Here is a 19894-nt window from a genome sequence, read left to right as displayed (position 1 = left end):
CAAGGGAAGAATGAGGAGCACATAAAACCCCTGTGGCTCCTTGGGAGCTGAAGCAGAACATGCAGTAAGAGTCTTCCTGTCACCAGCCCCCTGGGCACTGCCCAGCCCCCAGGCCGGAATTTGGGGGGAGGCTTTCAGAGAGCAGCACCACCAGGGACATTCTGGCCTGACTGTTCATAGTCCCCTGGTTTTAGCTGTGGGGATTTCTTTTCTTCCTAGCTGCAGAGGAGAAGAGAGGCCCCTTCTTCCACACTGCTGTGCAGAGAGGGCTTATCCCCTTTACCTCTCTGGGTCACCCTGGGCTAAAGCTTGACTTTGATTCAAAGAACCAACACTTGCAAATAAGGCAAACTGGAAGGGCAGCACGGCCCACCATGACCCAGGACTGCCCAAGATGACTTAAGTCTCTAGGTTAGGGTACTTGGGTGGGGCTCTGCTACCTACTGTTTAGAGGCCCAGTCACTGCAAGGTTACATGTTAGCTTGTAGATTTTGGCCTCATAGAACAGATGAACGCAAAGATTATAATTTCATCGTTCTGTAGGGTCTCAAGCAGTTTTGTTATCCTAACATTGTTTTTTAAAAAAGTGCCTGTAAATATCCAGTTCCTCCTCAGATGCTTCTGGAAGCAGCTTTGCTACCTTGTGGGCTCTGTCACTAATGAGTAAGATAAATCTCTGACACATGCTCAGCTTATGCTGTAGAAGAGTCATGGTTTTAGCTCCTTGACAGTGAGATTGCACAAGGTCCAAAGAGAAATGTCTACCTGCTTTTATGGCTCCTCTTCATCTCAGTTACCTGGCACTCTTTAAGAAATGGTCCCACAGGAAAAGGCGCCCTCTGGTTTGATGTGCCGAAGAGAATGCATGGGACCCAACTTGTTTTGACATCTGCCTTCTTTTATTTCTGTTCTTCCCTCTGCCCTGGTCCCAATCCCCAGCCCACCTTTGTTTTTTAAGATACGCAATTATATTCTGTCTCCAGGACCTATTTGGAAATTACCCATTTTCCCTTTGGTCTTGTTTTCACTGCTATTGATTTGTATGACTCATGGATGTGACGGCTGAAGACAGATTGGCCTGCAGCTCCAGTGAGAAGAGAACAGTCAGCAAACTCATGAACCATACATCTGTCAAAGGTTTATGGGGCCAGGAACCCTGCTGGGCCTCCGAGGACAGGCAGGTCACATCCTGAGGATCTAGTGAGGATGCCCATAGACAATTCCTCATACAATTCCATGAGGACTATAAAGTGGGGTGAGTTCTTTATTCCATTTCTCAGATTAATTTTTGACTAAGTGCAGGAATTTTACCTTGAGTCATTTAAAGAAATTTATTAAGTGCTTAATAAATGCACAGCACCATTTCAGTGCTGATAGAAATACAAAAGAAGTGAAAGATGAGTAAGCCACTGTCCCTGGGGCCTTACCATCTAGTTGGAAAGACTGTCAGAAGCATGTAAAAAACTGAAATAACAATGCCTGGCACAGTGTGATTAAGAGCTAAAGAACAGACGAGAACAAAGTCATGACAGATCCAAAGGGGGTGAAAGAAATGACAGCCAGGGAAGCTTCAAGGGGAAGCTAGAGTTTGATGCGGGTCACAAAGATGATACAGATTTAAACACAGGGGGAGCAAAACAGGAGATCTGCTCAGGGAGGGGACAGTGGAGCGAAGGCTCGAGTTAAAGTTGAGCCTGGGCTTTTGGGCGATGCACAGAGCCCTGTGCTTCCCCATGGGATGGGTGGGGTGAACCTTGGATGGTCAGCAGATGGGTGGGGTGAACCAGATTGTGGTGAACCTTGGGTGGTCAGCTGATGGGAGCTCACCCCACAGCACCTTGCTGCCCCAACTTAGCACCAGCATGGTGAGTATCACGGGGGCTAGTCAGAGCTTCAAACTCAGTCCCCATCCCCACCCACTGAGTCTGAATCTCATTTTCACAGGACCCCAGGTGGTAAAATTAGAATCTGAGAAGTACAGGTGCAAACTTCCAGTTATAAAATAAATAAGTCATAGAGGTGAAAAGTCCCACAGGGTGAATGTAGTCAATAATATTGTAATAAGGTTGTATGGTGACAGATGGTGGCTATACTTACTGTGGTGAACACTACAGAACGTATAGAATTGTCCAGCCATATGTTGCACACCTGAAACTAATGTAACATTGTATGTTGACTATACTTCAGTTGAAAAAAAAAAAAGAATCTAAGAAGTAATTCCTTAGGATGTGAGGAGCCAGGAACAGGCACCACATGGACACGCCTGGACAGGCCCTTAGGAGCCAGGTCAGCGCTGGGAGGTTGAGTGAGTGTGGTCAGCCCACCCACAGCAGTGAGCCCAGGAGTCAGGACTGGTTCTAAGGGAAGAGAGTAACCCAGGAGGAGCAGGGCTTCTGCTAACAACTGAGGTTCTGTGAACCTTCCAGTTTCTCCTTATTCCGGAGACAGGAAGAGGACCCAGCAAAACAAACAGAAAAACCATGAGAGAAAGAAGAAAAACTAGAACAATGGTTACTTGCAGGTTTCATTAAAAGAAATTTTACTAGAATTTCCATAAGCCTAGAATTTCAAGTTCAGAAAACACACTTTAATTTGTTAGTGGCATCCAAAAAAGCAGGCTCGCTAAACAATAAACTCCTCTTGGGAATATTCTACAAGACCGAACAAATACAAATAATAGATTTGCTAATTTTTTTCTTTCCCCGTGGACTGAACTACTGTTCAGTTAAACACACTAACTTGTAAAAGACTTCCAGAGATCACAGTAGGGCCTGGACTTCCTGCCCACCTTCCATGTTGCTGATGGAGAGACAGGAGGGAATGATGTCTCAGCAGTGAGTGACAGTCCAGGCAGGAGTGGGATACTCCTAGGATACCCTTCACCACATCAAGCTTGATCCCTGGTATGTCACATCTGGGCCACATACTGGGCACTTAGGTCTTAGGGTGCTGTTTACATTTTCATGCTATGTCTTCCTCTCCAACTAGATTCTTTGTTCTTTGGGGGTGGGAATTATCCTTGTACTTCTGCACCTTTGTCCCAGCAACGAGAAACTTGCCACTCAAAGTGTAGTCCTCAGAATGCATTGTATTACCTGGGAGTTTGTTAGGGATACAGAATTTGAAGCCTCACTCCAGACCCACAGCATCAAAATCTGCATTTTCACCAGATCTCCAGGTGATTCGTGTACCCATCAAAGTTCAAGGTTATGACTCTAAAACAATAGTCCTCAATCCTTCCTGCACAATGGTATCACGTTGGGGTGGGTATTTTAAGACCGTGGGGCTCTTGGGCTCCACCCCAGATCAATTAAAGCTGAATTTCTTGGGTGGGTTCCAGGCACCAGCATTTTTTAGAAGCTCCCCAGGTATTCCAGCATGAAGACAAGAATCAAGAAGAGAGCTAGACACAAAGTAAGAACTGAATAAATGTTTAGTTAATGAATACATAGAATGAATGAATGATAGGGCATGAGGGCTTAGGAGAGGTTCTGAGACATCTAGTCAGCTCTCTGATTTTACAGAAGAAACAGAGGCCTACAGATTTGAAGTGATTTGCCCAAGGTCACATAGTAGCCAGAGACAAGCTAGGATTAGAAATCAGGTGTCTGGTTTAGAACACGTACACAAACTCTGACACTGCCTTTCGAAGGTGGAGCCTAATTTCCCTCCCTGTGAGTATGGGTTGGTCTTAGTGACTCACTTCCAACCAGAAGAAAAAGCAGGAGAGATTGTGTGCTGCCTCAGAGACTGGGTCATAAAAGGCACTGTAGCTTCCTGCTTGCTCTGTCTTGGATTGCTCAGCTGCCATGTCATGGGAACACTCCAGCAGCCTGCGGAGAGGCTCACATGGTGAGCAACTGAGGCCTCCTGCCAGCAGCCATGCAGATGAGCTTCCTTAGAGATGGCTCCTCCACCTCCATTAAGCCCTCGGGTGGTACAGCCCCAGCCGACTGCAACCTCATGAGACTCTGAGCCAGAACCACCCAGCTGAGCCACTCCCTGACCCTGACCCTCAAAATGGTGTGAGATGGCAAAGGTCTATTGTCTTAAGTTGCTAAGTTTTGGGGTCATTTGTTTTACTTCACCTTTGAGTCCTTTGCTATTTCAGCCACACATCTGGCGAAACATCCATGTGGCATCAGGTTCTGTTCCATAGAACTTAAATAGAAATGCTGACCCCAGTTTTTTAGGAGCTTAGGGTTTAAAGCAGACAATGACAATGAAATCTAAACACAGAGGGAGGCAGGGCATGGCACAATGTGGTCACCCAGCCCGAGCCCACACAGTCATGCTGTGGTCCCCACTCCTTTCTGGAAGCCCCTCAGGCATCTGCCATGCCCTTCTGGCTGGCTTCCATGCGAACATCCCAGCCACTGCCCTTTCCAGCCCTGCCAGGCTGCAGGAGGGCTGGGGGCAGGGCTGGGTCAGGCTGAGGCAGCTTTGGAAAACACAGCCACAACCTTGGTTCAGAAACAGGATGTCTGCCCTGCATGCCTAGAGTTGGCAGAGGCAGTGTCTGCATAGGGTGGATGGAGTTTTCTCCTACTCTGTCTGTCTTGTAGCCATGGCTGTGATTGCACTGGAGTGGCAACTTGTCTGGCTAATTTGAAAAGCAAACAAACAACACCCAGCTGATTTGTTAATGACCAGACAATGGCCGGTGGCCCAGAAACTAGATGCTGAGACTCAGAAAGGGTGTGAGAAAAGGTGGTGGACGCAAAGCTGTGTCTGTGCCTCTTCTTTCATCCATACTCCCTGACCTCTCCTTGGCTAGCAAGATTCTTCCCTGTGCCTTCATGAGTTTTCTAAGCTAGGCATGCCCAGAACACTGCAATTTAGTATTTCCTATGAGAATGCTTCACCAAGTATTCACAATGCCACCTCCCTGCCCTGCATGAAAACAGGCCAAGGGAAATGGGATTGTTCCTCCCAGCAGTGGCCAGAGGAGTCAGGTGGTAGGGTAAGAACAGCAGCTGGTAGCCCTGTCCCCACAGCAGCTCAACCTCGAGGGATCCCCAGAGCCTTCTAGTGCCCAAGGGTGTCTTGCCCTGAACCCTGGCAGTGAGTAGAGCCCCTGACTCTGCTTTGTACTAGAATAGTCCTTGCCTGCAAGCAGTGGCTCCTAGAACCACATGCCTTTCCCCCTCCACCTGCCAAGGTACTGGCTGCCTCTGAGGAAACAAAATGAAGAATGCATTCTCCAAAGAGCCAGTTGGGGAGCCCAGGGCTGCATTCATAACATGGCTCGTTCATGATGGACTCCAAACACTGCAAACTGCTTGGCTTGCAGCCACAAGCTTGGCTTTCCATATCCTCATAAGAAAAACATCTCAGAATTCTCAAAGGCCCTTTAACACTGGGCTCTCATGGACACTCTGCTGGTCTCTGGTTTTATGAAACTAACTTAATGACTTTTCCTGGGGTTCAAGATCAGGCCCCCAGGATATTTTCAGCACAAAGTTCTTATCCATCATCAACTAAGTATGGAGCTGTAAGCCTCAGCTTTGTTCACAAAAGGCTTAACATTCTATCTCTAGGAGACATAGACCTTCTTGTATGTTCATTTTCCAAATAGAAATGATAAAAATGAAAGGTGTCACATATTGATGGTGGATTATAGGTTAGATAAAGAGGTATCCTCTTGGGGCGCCTGGGTGGCTCAGTCAGTTAAGCGTCCGACTTCAGCTCAGGTCACAATCTCGCGGTCCGTGAGTTCGAGCCCCGCGTCGGGCTCTGGGCTGACGGCTCAGAGCCTGGAGCCTGCTTCCGATTCTGTGTCTCCCTCTCTCTCTGCCCCTGCCCCGTTCATGCTCTGTCTCTCTCTGTCTCAAAAATAAATAAAACGTTTAAAAAAAAAAAAAGAGGTATCCTCTTTGCAAGCATTATTTCAATCCTTAAACCATGAAAAGTAGACATTACTCCCATTTCACTGACAATGAAACAGACTCGGAGGGGAGAAGGAACTTAATGTTAAGTGGCAAAGGTGTAATTCTAGGTCTTTCCACGACATGTGCTGCCCCACCAGGCATGCACTGAACATATGCAGCTTGCAGGATTCTGGTGGAGATCCAGAAGTTCTTGGAGGCAGAAACCCAGTCATTTTGCAGCCTCCCACATGAGGACCACCTTCACAGTTGGCCTGGAGAACCGGAGCCCATCCCTGAATCTGCTTTTCCTCAGAGTCCACCCCTCAGTGCAAGGACACTGCCTACAGAAGTTAGGCTGTCTTCAGGGGACAAGGGATGGGCCAGCACCCCAAGAGCTGTAACCTTCCCAAAGTCTGAGGTGCTGGGGTGGGGGAAGGGGGTCTGAACCCAGGGATGGGCCTTACATTAGTCTGATACATTTATCACAACTGATGAGCCCATAATAGCACATGATAAGTAACTAACATCCACACATTAATTTTTCCCTAATGTCCTTTCTCTGTCCCAGGATGCCATTCAGGACACCACATTACAGTACATTTAATCTCCACATCACCTTAGGCTCCCCCAGGCTGTGATAGTTTCTCAGACTTTCACTGTTTTGATGACCTTGACAGTTTTGAGGAGTGTTGGTCAGGTGTTCTGTAGAATGTACCTTAATTGGGGCTCATTCCATGTTTTTCTTATGGTCAGACTGGGGTTATGGGTTTTGGGGAGGAAGATCACAGCAGTAAAGTGTCCTTTTCATTACATCATGTCAGGTGTACATAGTGCCAATATAATGTGTCACGGTTGATACTGACCTGGAGCCTGACAGGCCTTTCCATTCTAAAGTTACTTTTCTCCATTTTTAGTGTCTTGTTTGGACTCTGGGTGACTGCTGACTATGAGCTCCACTCTAAGGGGGTGGGGAGTTGTTCTCTACCTCCTTGAGAGGGGAGTGTCCACACAAGCTATTTCAAATTCTTCTGTATGGAAGATTTGTCTCTTGTCTCTTCCTTCCTTCCTTCCTTCCTTCCTTCCTTCCTTCCTTCCTTCTATCCATCCATCATTTATTTATATGGATATTTATTTTAGGATCATGGATATTTCTTTTACATTTTGGATTATAATCCACTACTATTTTATTCATCACTCAGGTACTCCAGCTCTGGTGACTGGGAGCTCCTTCAGTTGATTCCTCTGTCCCTTTGACAAACCCTCATTTTTTTTTTTTAGTACTTTCTTACTTCCTGGCGCTAGAGGATGCACCAGGCTTGTTTTGTATTTTCCTGACCCAACCCACTAATGAACCCCCTTTCCAAGGAATTCTGGTACCATTTGAGAATGGCATTAGAAATCTGCATCTGGGTATGGGGCAAGGTGAAGAGATGTCTGCGGGTGCCCCAGGACAACGGTTACTTCCCAGCACAGGAAAGAAACAGCTCACTGTTAGGAAGGTAACTGTGCAGTTGCAGCAAGTCAGCAACAGTGCCCTGATGATGCTGGTAGCCCACCAGTGGCTGGCCCCTACATGTTTCCAGAAAGGGGAACACCCAAGTGAACTGAAATGTCCTGGACTCCTGGCCAAGAGCTCTGCCTTCACTGCCTTCGCTGCCTTCATCAGTGCTTCCACAGAGGTCTGTGGCCTCTTGCCATTGGTTCTTTGAAGATCTTGCCCTTTCTGAATATTCTCTGAGTTGAAAAATGATTCCAGATATTATGAAGGACTTGTCACATCTGACAGTTCCCTCTTCCAATACCTGCTTCCTCAACTTCAAAACTCACATTTACCTTCTCATTGAAAGAGTCTTTCTTGTTTCCATTGCTGAAAAAGCCTGCAAAACTCTAATTAATACAAGACTTCACAACTGACAGTGGCAACAGGCTTCAGAGTCTGCGAAAGGCCAGTATGGGTTTTCTGGGCCTTAGCACAGCTCCTGCTTAGAGGGAAAAATCATTTGTTTCTTCTTTTCTTGCTTAATCTCTCATTCATGCAAATAATCACTTTCTAACTTTTATTAAATGCAAGACATCATACACTATGATAGATTAGGGTTTAATAGTATGTGTTTATTCTTATACGTAGACAGGATTTGTGGCATCTATGGATAAAATGAGACCCTTCAAGGAGCCTGTTTCTAATAGAAGACCCCCAACCAACCTCATCCAACAGAACTGGGTGGGCTGCAGTCATTTTTCTTCTCATGGAGGGCATCTACACAGGGAAGCACAAGGGCTGGCCCTGCATGGGTTGTGCCTCTGGGTAAGGCCTAGGGTGCTGCCTTCACTGGGAAATATCTTTTAGGAACCCATAACTAGTCTTTGAAGTACAAAAGGATACAGAAAGGGTATGGGAGTAGTGCTTTAAGGGATAAAATATACTATCCAGGCCGAGAATGCCCGTTTGTACCTCTCTGGCTCCCAACAACCATAATCTTGTTAGGTGGCCAGGTCTCTCTTTAAGTCTAATTAAATACAAGAAACTCATTTAAAAAAAGCTCACAAAAAATATTGAAATTGGCAGGTTCTGGGTATCTTTGCTAACCAGCATGTTTAAAAGATTTTTTTTAAAGACTCAGAATTTCACCATGTATTTCTAAAAAGTAGGCCTCCAGGGGATCTTCATGTTTATGGAAAGCATAGATCCTCCTAATAGTTGCTGAGGCTGATGGCACTGAGAGAAGCATTTTTTTGTGTGTTACTTTGTTTTTACAGTGCTTTTTATAAATCATAAGTTTTAACCATTAAAATATTAAAACTAACTTGTTAGCATCTGAGATGTAGTGAAGTATGGTCAGAGGAAACAGGTTTTGAAGCAAATGTCAAACTGCCCGATATGGAGAGTTTCAGTATGGATACAGTCTATCAGTAAAGCCAGAGAAAATACTTAGAAAAATCCATTCTGAAAGCAGGAGGGCATCAATGAATGTGTTAGCACAACTGCAAATTTGGTTAAATGAAACCCAACAGGAGAATAATCCACACAGAATGAAGGAAGCAGCTAATGTAAACTCAAATGAATACAATTTGAAAGTTTTCTAAAATGAAACCATTAACTCTCAAGAGTTTTCAGCAGGGGGCAGGGGGCAGGGGTGCATAAGGAGCAGATGGTCCATTTCCAGTGAGGGCTCAGGTGTCTATTCAGTAAGCAGAGAAGTGCCAGCTCCAAAGATGTTCAGTGTTGTAGAAAATGAGATTCACTTAAAACTCATAGATGCTAAACCACCCAGTGAAGCTGAGGACCTCCCTCTGCCTTTCTTCACCACGCCTTCCAAGTATCTAACACACATAAGGAATGGACCTCTTGCCATTAGTTAAGGGAGAATATGCAGCTTAGACCCCAGATGTGCAGGAAATAAAGGTATCACCGTCCCAGGTTTGCTGCCTCCATCTGGTGAAACTCGGCCCCTCTGACCAGCTCCTTTGCTGGTGCCCACACCAGGCAATTTCTGCCCCTCACTCTTCCACCCCTAGCCTGGTCTAGGCCTCATCCCGAGCTCTCATGGTTGTTGCATTTCACTCTCTTCTCTCAAAGACACACACATACACACACACACACATGCTCCACAGGCACCCCAGAGCAGCTGAGGAGGGCGCCAGGGGCTGGGGGGCAGTGATAGTGAAGCCTCGCCCCACCTGGGAATTCTGAGGCAGGGACTGCATGATTCAGTGGAGCTGTTTATCCAAACCAGGACAAATGAAGAATGTGCAAAGGGAAGGATGGGAAAGAAGCCCCAGGAAGTGGGGAGATGTCAGATGGCAAAGCTGCTGAGACCCGGACACTGTGGCTCCACCCAGGGTTCGATGAATTATGTCAAGAACTGAAGACCCAAGGGAGGGCTTGCAGATTTTAGGCAATAGCAGTCAACAGGTGAAAAGACAGGTAAGTCTGGGAAGGCAGACCTGTGGTCCTCTTTGCCCTGCTCTCAGTTCTAGAATGACTGGCCCCTCAAACAAAACTTTTTCATCTTGATCATCTGGCATGCACCGTGTTTCCTGATGGGCTCCTGACTGGTCTCTGATGGCAGAATTTGGGGAGGCAGGGTGGCCTGTGGGTCTGTGGGGCAGGGGCAGGTGGGGAAGGGACTGCAGCCCCAACACCTGTGACAAAGTGTGATAACTTGCATCCCCCCCTCTGCCCCCCAGCCTGCAGTGCACGTGCATGATAATGCACACACCTGTGCTGAGTAGTGCCAGTGCTGCAAGGCTGCAAGGCTGCATGGGTGTGGCCTGGAGCATGGGGCACTCCCTGCTTTCTGGGTTCCTTACTGGAAACTCAACTACGGCCACACTTCTTAGTTGTTATTTAACCTCTGCTCAGTTCATTGTCTCCCCTATTTGCTTCGCTGATTCCACACTGAGCTGCAATGAGAAACTCCCAGGAAGTCTCCTGAGAGTCACATCCTGAAACCACAGCAGGGGAGGGGAGAGTGAAACCTACCTTGTGAGGCTGCAAAGAGCAGAAGGAAATTCCCATTCCCAGGTTGGGCAGACATGCCTGCATCTGGTCTCAGCAGCGATACATGCTTCTAAATGAGATTCTAACCTTGGTTGCCTACCAACTTCTGGGCTCATGTATGATGATCCCTAGGTTACATTATGTGTATGGTGAGTCATCTAGTGACTGATGCTAAAAATAGGAGTTTTGGGGTGGGAGCACTCTTTTAGTCTGAGTTGAGCCAGGGAGGGTTTCTGTGATCAGGTGACTTGTTAGCAGAGACCTGAAGGGGATGAATGAAACAGAGATTCTGGGTAAGAACATTCTGGGGAGAAAGAAGAGCAGGCGCAGCATGTTGTGGCTTATGTGAGGAGCAGCAGGAAGGCCATTGTGGCCCAAGTGTGGTCAAGGTGTCACTGATAGCGGTGGCCAACCAGACACCACACCCTATGGAACTCACAGACCCTGCCCTGTCCTCTGAGTAGCTGCTCCTTAACTGCAGGGCCCCAGGAGTATTCTGGATACTGGCCAAATTCATAGGTTGTTCCTATCACACCTCAGATGGACTTGGCCTTCATCAAACCACTGTGAATGACTGATAAGCAGAGATCTAGCTGCCACATTAAATTTGGCCCATGAGTACATGCAGAGCATTGACAAGACTTACAGGTGCCCCTTCTTGTTCTAAAAGCTCTGCCTGCCTCGATTCACTTCTTTCTGCACAATGATCCCATGAGCCGAGTACTGTTATCCTTTCTCAGGTAACTGACACACATTACCCAACAACAAATGTCCACAATCCCATCACCAGCACACGGAGGAGCCAGGACTTGGACCCACAACCACTGGACGCAAGAAGCTGTGCTCTGGCCCACACTTCCACATGGCCCCTGGCCTCAGCATCCTTCCTCAAGCCAGGTCACCTCCTATGGCTGTGCCCATCTCCCATGGTGTGTCCGCTTCAGTATGACCCCAATAGGACAGGTCCAGTCCAACATCACAGAAGAAAGACCTCTGAAGTTAAAGTGGATCTGGCTTGTCTCAGGTCTCCTACAGTTCTGACACTGCCATTGTGAGGACAGAGGCTTCCTGGTTTGCTCTTGGTCTTAAGGGCTGGAAAGAGAGATTCTGTTTTCTTCTCCAGCCCCAGCATCCTGCTGCCTCAAACAACATGTGCACAGACTCTGGGCCCAACCGGCAGGGCTATCTGCAAAGGGATCTTCTATTTCCTTCAGATCTTCTTTAAAAACCCCAAGCAAAGTTTGTAGCCTGTTCAATTATGGCAAATGCTGTGGCCTCTCTAATTTAAGAAGGAAAACCTCCAGGGAGGCCCTGGGGAAGTATTGTTCAGGCCACCAAGGCAAACAGGAAAGATGCTCCCCAAACCCACCATCCACTTTACACACAGGGAGCCCAAGTCCTCCTGACTAGAACCCAGTGGGGTGGGCAGAAGGATGCTCAGCCCGATGGAGACCTGCACCTCCAGAGGCCCCTGCTTTTATTTAATTGATGCAGGAGGCAAACAGCTGGTTCTTCAGTGAACAAGGGACATTGCATTTATCAGTGTCTCAATTCTGTTTATTCTGTAAACATAAGGAGGAGCTCCACATTCTACTATTCTTAGTTTTGCAATCCTCACAAAATAAATATTTGCCTTCAAAAGCAGCAACTGTGATAATCATCAGGGTAATATTCTCAAGTGCCGCTTCCCTCACACACGCCAGTTGCAGAAGTCAGAGAGCTGTGTGTGGTCTGTTTGGATAATGAATTTCATGTGGAAACCTCATGCTGGAAACCAACTGGCAGCGATGGTGGTGGAAGTTTGGTCTCTTGGTTCTCAGACTTGACTCAAAACCGAGTGTCCCGAGTCACTGGAATGTCCCTGCCTTGGTTTCTTCTGTCCATAAAATGAGGAGTAAAATTGCTTAAATGAGTGCTGTTGGAAGACCAAGACACTAGCTCACATCACAGTGGTTGTAGGAACAGGGCTGGTTCCTGCCAGAGGCCACCCGGATAGATCAGATGTCTGCTGCGTGTTCACATATCTCAAGGATGGGTCTCTCTCTCCCCATCTCTGCAAGAATGAGCTAAACTCCAAAAGGGGTTCTGCTGAAATTCCCTTAAAATCTTCTAATTTAAATGATACTGAAGATTTTATTGCCCAGGAAGGAATCCATCAAGCAGAAAACCATCAAGCAGAAGTCTACCAATGCACAGTTGCCTTGTGCCATTTACAAATGCCACCCTGCCCAGCTGCCTGGCGCCTTCTTTGGCTTGCACTCTTCCCAGATGCTGGCTTTCTGCAGACTGTGGAACATCTAAACAGCCACATCCCCAAAGTGTCCATTCTGATGGATTTTCTTCATTATGGACAGGAAGGTTTAGGAACAGCCATTTCTAGCCATTATTAAGGACTAAATCTTAAAGAAAATGAACCTTGAAAGCCCTCTGAGGTGCTTTTAAGAAAGTGCAGTGCATTTCAGTATATTTAAGGATTATGGTTTTTCTGGGCCAGAAGTAATGTTTGTTATGCAAGCGCACAAAGCCTCAATCAAAATATTAAACCATAAAACCATATTTGCCAGGTAAACAAAATCAGCCAAAGCAACAGATGTGTGCATCCCATCTGACCATCCTTTGTGGTCTCGGGCCTCTCTGTACAGTATCAGGAGCCTGGCCAGATGCCAAGCCCCTGAGTCCACCCCCACTTCCTCCCTCATGACCCATCCATGTGCTCTCACTGCCCTGGGCTTCCCTGCGATAGGGTCTCTTCCTTTAGGCTGACCTTCCACCCTAATCCATCTTATTACTTGGAAAGAAATCAAACTTGCCAGGTGTTGGTGAGCCACCTGCTGCACAGGGCTGAGCATCCAGCGTTCTCCCCAGCTCCTAGGACCATGTGCAATGGACAAGAATAGCTCTGGCATGCCAAACTGGGTATGAAATTGATCTCTCAATTAGTTCCCCAACAGCATGCCCAGAAGAGGCTTCCTAAATGAATGTCAGTGCGCTGGGCTGTGCTATCAGAGCTTCTTGGCCTGCATACCTCCAAGTGAGAAATGGGGTGAGTGGAGCTGGCTTGGGGCTCAGAGTTGGCTGTGGGAGGATCAGGTAGGGAGCAAAGAGGTAGAAGGCAATGTTGGACTCTATAAGAATGTTCAGTGTTTTCTTTCTAGTTTGAGACTTTAATAAATGTAAGCATGCGGGCACCTGGGTGGCTCAGTTTGTTGAGCATCTGACTTCAGCTCAGGTCATGATCTTGTGGTTTGTGGGTTCGAGCCCCACATCGGGCTCTGTGCTGACAGCTCAGAGCCTGGAGCCTGCTTCAGATTCTGTGTCCCCCTCTCTCTCTTCCCCTTCCTTGCTCACACTCTGTCTCTCTCTCTCTCAAAAATAAATAAACATTAAAAAATTAAAAAAAAATGTAAGCATGCGTTTCAAGTTGGAATCTTCAAAAATTTTCTCAGGAGGGGCCTGTTGTTTGTTAATTGCAATGGGAACAGATGTTGGGTTGAAAGGGATCATCCTGGGGTGCCTGGGTAGCTCAGTTGGTTAGGTGTCCAACTTTGGCTTAGGTCATGGTCTCCTAGTCTGTGGGTTTGAACCTCTGTGCTGACAGCTCAGAGCCTGGAGCCTGCTTCAGATTCTATGTCTCCCTCTAACTCTGGCCCTCCCCTGCTTACACCCTCTCTCTCTCAAAAATAAATAAACAAAAAAAAAAAAATTTAAGAAAGGGATCATCCTACCACCCTGCCAAGTTTCTCCTGCTGACTGCCCCTTCTGCTTGCTCGTCAGCCAGACTGGCCCTCTCATAAAGAGCACACCTGAAGACCTGACTCACGACAGGTGGAGGTGGGTTTCACAACATACCAACTGGCATGCTACGGGCACTGATGGTCCCAGAATGGCACAGGGCATGAATAATCATAGCTGAACCTCAGCACTGAGTTCATGTATGGTTTTTGTTGCCTTCCCATCTCCTGCCATGAAAACCCAGACTTCTTACCACAGTCTGTAGCCTGGCATGCTCTGACTCCTGGCTCTCTTCTCTCATCTCCTGTTTTTCCCACCTTTCCTTCTGCTGTAGCCACATTGCTTTCCTGCTGGTGATGGCATGTCTTGGGTTTGTCCCACCCCAGGGCCTCTGCTTGGTTTCCTCCCTCACTTCACTTAGGGTTTTACTCAGATAACATCTCAGGGGGCCCTTTCCCCCCAGTGCTTTCTCTCGGCTTGCCCTGATTATTTATTTCTTCATGGCATTGGATTTACCTGAAACTACATCCATGTTAATGTACTATAGCTTCCCTCTTTGTACTAGTATGTAAGCTCCATGAAACAGGGAATCTCCTGTCCTCACCCATGGTATTGTATATTAAAATCAACATGAAATCCTACCTTCATCTCTTTCTGTGCCTGACATTTAAGAAATATGGAATTGGAAATATGGCAAAAAAGGAAATTTTAAGAGAAAAGATTTGGTACTCATCTGACAGTTGTCAAAAGTATGACACTGCCCCCCCCCCCATTCTCATCTGTTGTCTAGACCTACATGTCTTTCTTCATCTCCTAAGAAAGCACCTTTTGTCAGGATTAGAGTGTTGTCGGCAGAATTATCTCCCTATTATTTTCAGGAGACTAATATCCTATTTCAGTATTTGGGTTCACCTCTTAGTAGCTTGTGTACAGCCACTTAGTGGTATCATTTAACAGTATCAATCTTAAGGGATCTAGAAATACCACAGCTAAGCTTGGCTTCCATGCACCCTGGGCCTCGTCACTACTAGTAATGACAACATGACTGTGGCTGTTACTCCTCTGCTTGCTGATTCCATTGGAACTCAGAAGCCAAGGCACCTTCCTGCCATGTGCAGAGTTTGATTTACTGGGTTGGGAAGTGACTGGGGATGATATAAGCTTGGTGGGTGGCACAGCTGTGGCTATCAACACACATGCATTTCCCTACACAAGGCTTATTACCACTCATCTGCTTTCCACAGTGATCTGACTTGTTAGAAGTGGAAAACAAAGGCCTCCTGGTTAGTTACATGGGTAACAGTGTGTACAGACCTCTGGGCATTTCTGGGGGTGGGAAGCTGGGTAGAGGAGGCAGGGTCTCCAGCTTTGCCAGCATGTGTCTGTTCCACCTTGTAGCCAAACTGTGTTTAACACTTGTGGGCACCTACCCTTTAAGAAATCACACATGTCTCTGCACCCAGAGGGTAGCTTTGTTAACTGGAATTTGTTTGCTTGTTGATTTAGGGTACTGTGATGTTGGGAAACCCCTTGCTCCCCACTGTGTGATTAGAACAACTAGTGGCCTTTCTTGGAAGGATCTCATTCATTCATTCATTCATTGGACATACAGCTAACCCTTGAACAATGTGGGGGTTGGTACACCAACCCTTGAGCAGTCAAAAATCCACATATAACTTTTGACTCCCCCCAAATTTAACTACTAAAAGCCTACTGTTGACTGGAAGCTTTACTTATAAGAAACACAGTTGAATAACATATATTTTGTATGTTATATATATTATAGAGTGTATTCTTACAAAAAAATAAGCTAGAGAAAATAAAATGTTATTAAGAAAATTCTGGGGCACCTGGGTGGCTTGGTCAGTTTAGCGTCCAACTTTGGCTTAGGTCATGATCTTACTGTTGGTGAGTTTGAGCCTCGCATTGGGCTCTGTGCTGACAGTTCAGAGTCTGAAGCCTGCTTTAAATTCTGTGTCTCCCTATTCTCTGCCCTCCCCTGCTCATGCCTTCTCTCTCTCTCTCTCTCTCTCTCTCTCTCTCTCTCTCTCATAAATAAATAAATAAATGAAAATCCTAAAGAAAACACATATACAGTACTGTACTGTATATATATATATATAAAATCCACATGTAAGTGGACCCATGCAGTTCAAACCTGTACTGTTCAAGGGTCAACTGCACTTTCACTGAGTATCCACTATGCTGGAAGAATTGAAGTCACCTCAGATTGTAGGTTCCCTTATTTGCTAGCAAATGAATGGCCCACCCTAATGCTAAGTCCTTGGGCAAAGCTTTTTCCTTGGCTTTCATTGTTCAGGGTCACCACCTTGGGCACTGCTCTGTGATGACCTCAGGGCAATGGTGAAAAACTAGTCCAGTCTCATTTGTTTGTACTAACAGGCCCAAATTCACTGGGATGCCTGAACCCCAAAGCCATTTATTCCTGGATTGGAGTACCTGAGACCACTGACATTTGGCTACATTTGTACTATATACAAACAGCAGCTTTGTATTTCTTACACCAATATTTCCTCTATCTCCAAGCCTTCACAGAGATGGCTCACAGCAATGGAATGTAGATTGCTTTCTCCTTTGCCCTGTCTCTGATGATGACAGATGCCAGCAAACAGTGTGGTGTGAGGGCTGGGATCTACAAAGGGCAGACGTTTGCTCCCGCTACCCTCAGGTTTACCAGGTGATTGTCTCAGAACCTTCTCCACATGTCCTTACAGAGGCAAGCGTATCAGCAGCAGAGGCAGGGAACAGAGGTCTAGTCCCTGTCCTCCTAATTATAAGTTACACAGCATGATGCCCTGGGTTACTATTGGCATCACGATCATTAGAGGTTATATGGGGCTGAACAGGTCACTTAACCTTTCTAAGATTCCACCTCCTTATTCTGAAAATAGGGAAGACTTGTACGAAAAACGATTTGTAAAATGGTCTGGAAATGTAGGGCAGAAGTTAAACGATGGGACATCATTTTATTTTCCCTTCTTTATTCTTTCAGAAAATAATAATCAGAGATTGAATAAGAGTCCTTCCCCAGTACATGAATTCAAGGCAGACTGCATGATACACTGTGATAGGCTGTGATACGCAGCATTCTCTGAGGCAGGGTTGGGGCTTCTGTTTCCTAATTGACCTAATGTGCTAAGTGAGCTTAATGTAAGTTAATTAATGATACTATTGGAGGGTAGAATCACCTAGGCAGAGCCTCAAACAGCATCAAAGTGAAGAGCAGGCAGGTGTTCTCTGGGATAATTAAGAAAACAAGGGCCCAGAGGAAAGCTGCTGAGAGGCTTGCAGGCAAGACACTGAGGAGGCCAGGGGTTGTGAGGTGGATAGAGGGAGGGAAGGCAAGGTGATGGGAGGGGCTGGCTTTTCAAATGCCATCCTGTTTACAGCTCCTGTGTTAGAATTTCAGATCTACCTGAGTCTTAGCAGCTGGGTTCCTGGGCATTTCCTTGAGAACAATTTCATTTTTTGGAAAACACAAAACTTACTCACCTGGACCTAGAAAGGAGACTCAGGTGATCTAGATTCTATCTTTGGTCTTTTGGGACATAAGGAACTTTGATGAGAAGGTGCTTCATAGTTAAGAGTCAATTTGACTTGTACCATGTGAAATAGGGGGTAAGACCAGGGGGTAAGACTCTTGCCTGTGGCAGGCACTGTGCTGGGTACAGGGACAGGCTGATGCTTAAGAAAGAAGGGTGAGCCCCTGACATTTCTGAGCTTTGCAAATATGTATCTTGAACAATATTAAAACCTTCTTTACTTTTAGAATCAGGTAATGCCAGAGAGTGAAAATCAAACTTTTCAGGGAAATTTTTTTTACTTTTCCTCCCAAAGACATGTGCTTCCAGGATTACCCTCCCACTGTGCTGTCACAAATTAATATTCCTACATACAGCCTGCCTCACTGAAGGATGGGGAGAAAGTGCCGTAGAGGCCCCAGCTGACCCAGCACGGAGCAGAACCCCCAGTTTTCTCCTTAAGTGGGGAAGGGTACACATGGACAAATGCTAGTCTCCCAACTTTGATGAGTAACTCTCTTTTTGGTGGACTTTGTCAAAAGGTAACTCTCACTGTTTTAAATAGCTATCCCTTTGAAATCTTACAGCATCAAGTCAGGCAAGAATATTCTCTATGTTAGCTATTTGAATTGATTCCTTTCTCCTTAGTCCATTATAACTTTTTACCTTAATACTTTGAATTAGCTGCTGTTTTGTTCTTAGAGAGTGTCTCAGACATGTAACCTCAGGGCTACAGAGCAGTGGTGAGCCTGACAGCAGAAAAGCGGGGCCAACCTCCCCTCTCTGTCCTTCACTCCAGCCATGTTGTATCCTGTGTCCCACCAACTCTCAAATGTCCCTACTGACGGGCTTCTGCTCTGTCACTCTGTCTCTACACTCTGGCACCTTACTGTTTTAACTGTCCCTCTTGGACCCCCAAATGCTGCCCTCCCAGTCAGCTGCCCCCTTTTGCTCTACCCTAACCTGTGAAGCCCCACCCCTCCCTCCCCCCCACCTCCCCAGGACAGGAGCAGTTGCTACAGGATGCTGGAGAATCAGAGCTGGCTCTTGTGCAGGAATCCAAACTACTCTGATCTGTCAGAGCACTGAGAAGAGCCTCTTGGCAGGAAATGAATGCCTTAATCATCAGAAATATGTACTTTCCCCACTGCGCACCCGAAAACAGAGACATCTGAGACATCGGGTCTCATACTTGATTCAAAATCACACCTGGAAGGTCTCTTAGGGCACCATAGGTAACTTGGGGAGGGGATGCAGGTACCGAGCCCAGCTAAATCCCAGCTGCTGTGTGTTCCCCATGAGCCCGGCTCAAGGGCAAATCTCAGAAACAAACTTTTCATGCTCTCTGGAGACACCCGTGGTCTTAGCAGCCAAAATCTTAAAGCCAGCGAAACACACACAGAGTTTGGCTTACGAACCAAATGTGCAACCAAGAGCAAAATGGGGTTTCTAATGTTTTTCTGAAAACAAAGGAACAATCTCAGGTCTTAGATCTGGTAGTGCAGACGCACAGTAATTGGTAAAGCTTGTTCAAACGCAACCCAAAAATGACGTGCATTTCAAAAATGCACTCAGGCCGTTTCTCAGCCGATGACACCTCAGTCTCAAACAGCCGAAGAGTTTAGAAAACCCAGAGAGAAGAACCAAGGCTTACCTGGACCCTGCTGGCGGGTCAGTTTCTAATCCAGGCAGAAGATGGTCTGTGGAGAAAGGCAGGCACGGTCCCGCCTGAGGCCACCAGGTTTCACAGGTGGCCGTCTGGCAGTGTTCTGAGAGGCAGGTGGCCAGCGACGCTGGAGGCCGGCAGAGCTGCCTGGGGCAACACACCTCTGTGCTGCCAGCCCCACTTTCCTTCTATTGCAAAGGACTGCCCGGGAACTCCTTGACTGCTCGTCCTGTCTGCGAGTGTGGGAACTTACTTAGTCCTTGTGGAGGGGCTTTCCCTCACTGCAGACTCACCTGCACCATCTAGAGGCCTCTCCCAGCACTGAGATGCTGGTGCCTCACTCTGCAGGTTAGCCCCCTCTGCAGCCTGACTGGACACACACACCTGGCTCTTGACTTCCTGTCCTGAAAGACAGAAGTTGGAATTTGTAAAATCATTGATTTCTTTTTTTTTTAGAGAGGGACCCTTGCTTCCTTCAGAACAACTAAAGCCTTTGGACACTGGAGTGCCAAAAAACTAAATTAGCATTAAAATTCCATTAATCAAGACATCTTCACTCAAGGACCCCCCACTGAGATGGCCA

General features: G+C 46.7%; 1 protein-coding gene across 3 annotated transcripts in view; it reads right to left on the bottom strand.

The window, feature by feature from the left end:
* Nucleotides 1-19574, bottom strand: part of EDAR (ectodysplasin A receptor) — an 88520-nt gene extending 68946 nt beyond the window's left edge. For 2 of the 3 annotated variants that reach the window (XM_045443726.1, XM_045443728.1), the window contains exon 1: nt 19300-19574. The gene's annotated coding sequence lies outside the window, so the exon portion shown is untranslated. The remainder of the gene's footprint in view (nt 1-19299) is intronic. The other variant, XM_045443727.1, reaches the window with a different exon arrangement.
* Nucleotides 19575-19894: the final 320 nt, after the last annotated feature.

The sequence above is a fragment of the Leopardus geoffroyi genome, chromosome A3 (genome assembly GCF_018350155.1).
Source record: "Leopardus geoffroyi isolate Oge1 chromosome A3, O.geoffroyi_Oge1_pat1.0, whole genome shotgun sequence".
NCBI classification, from domain to species: domain Eukaryota; kingdom Metazoa; phylum Chordata; class Mammalia; order Carnivora; family Felidae; genus Leopardus; species Leopardus geoffroyi.
Note: the sequence above shows the minus strand (reverse complement) of the source record. Positions and strands in the feature narration are given on the sequence as shown.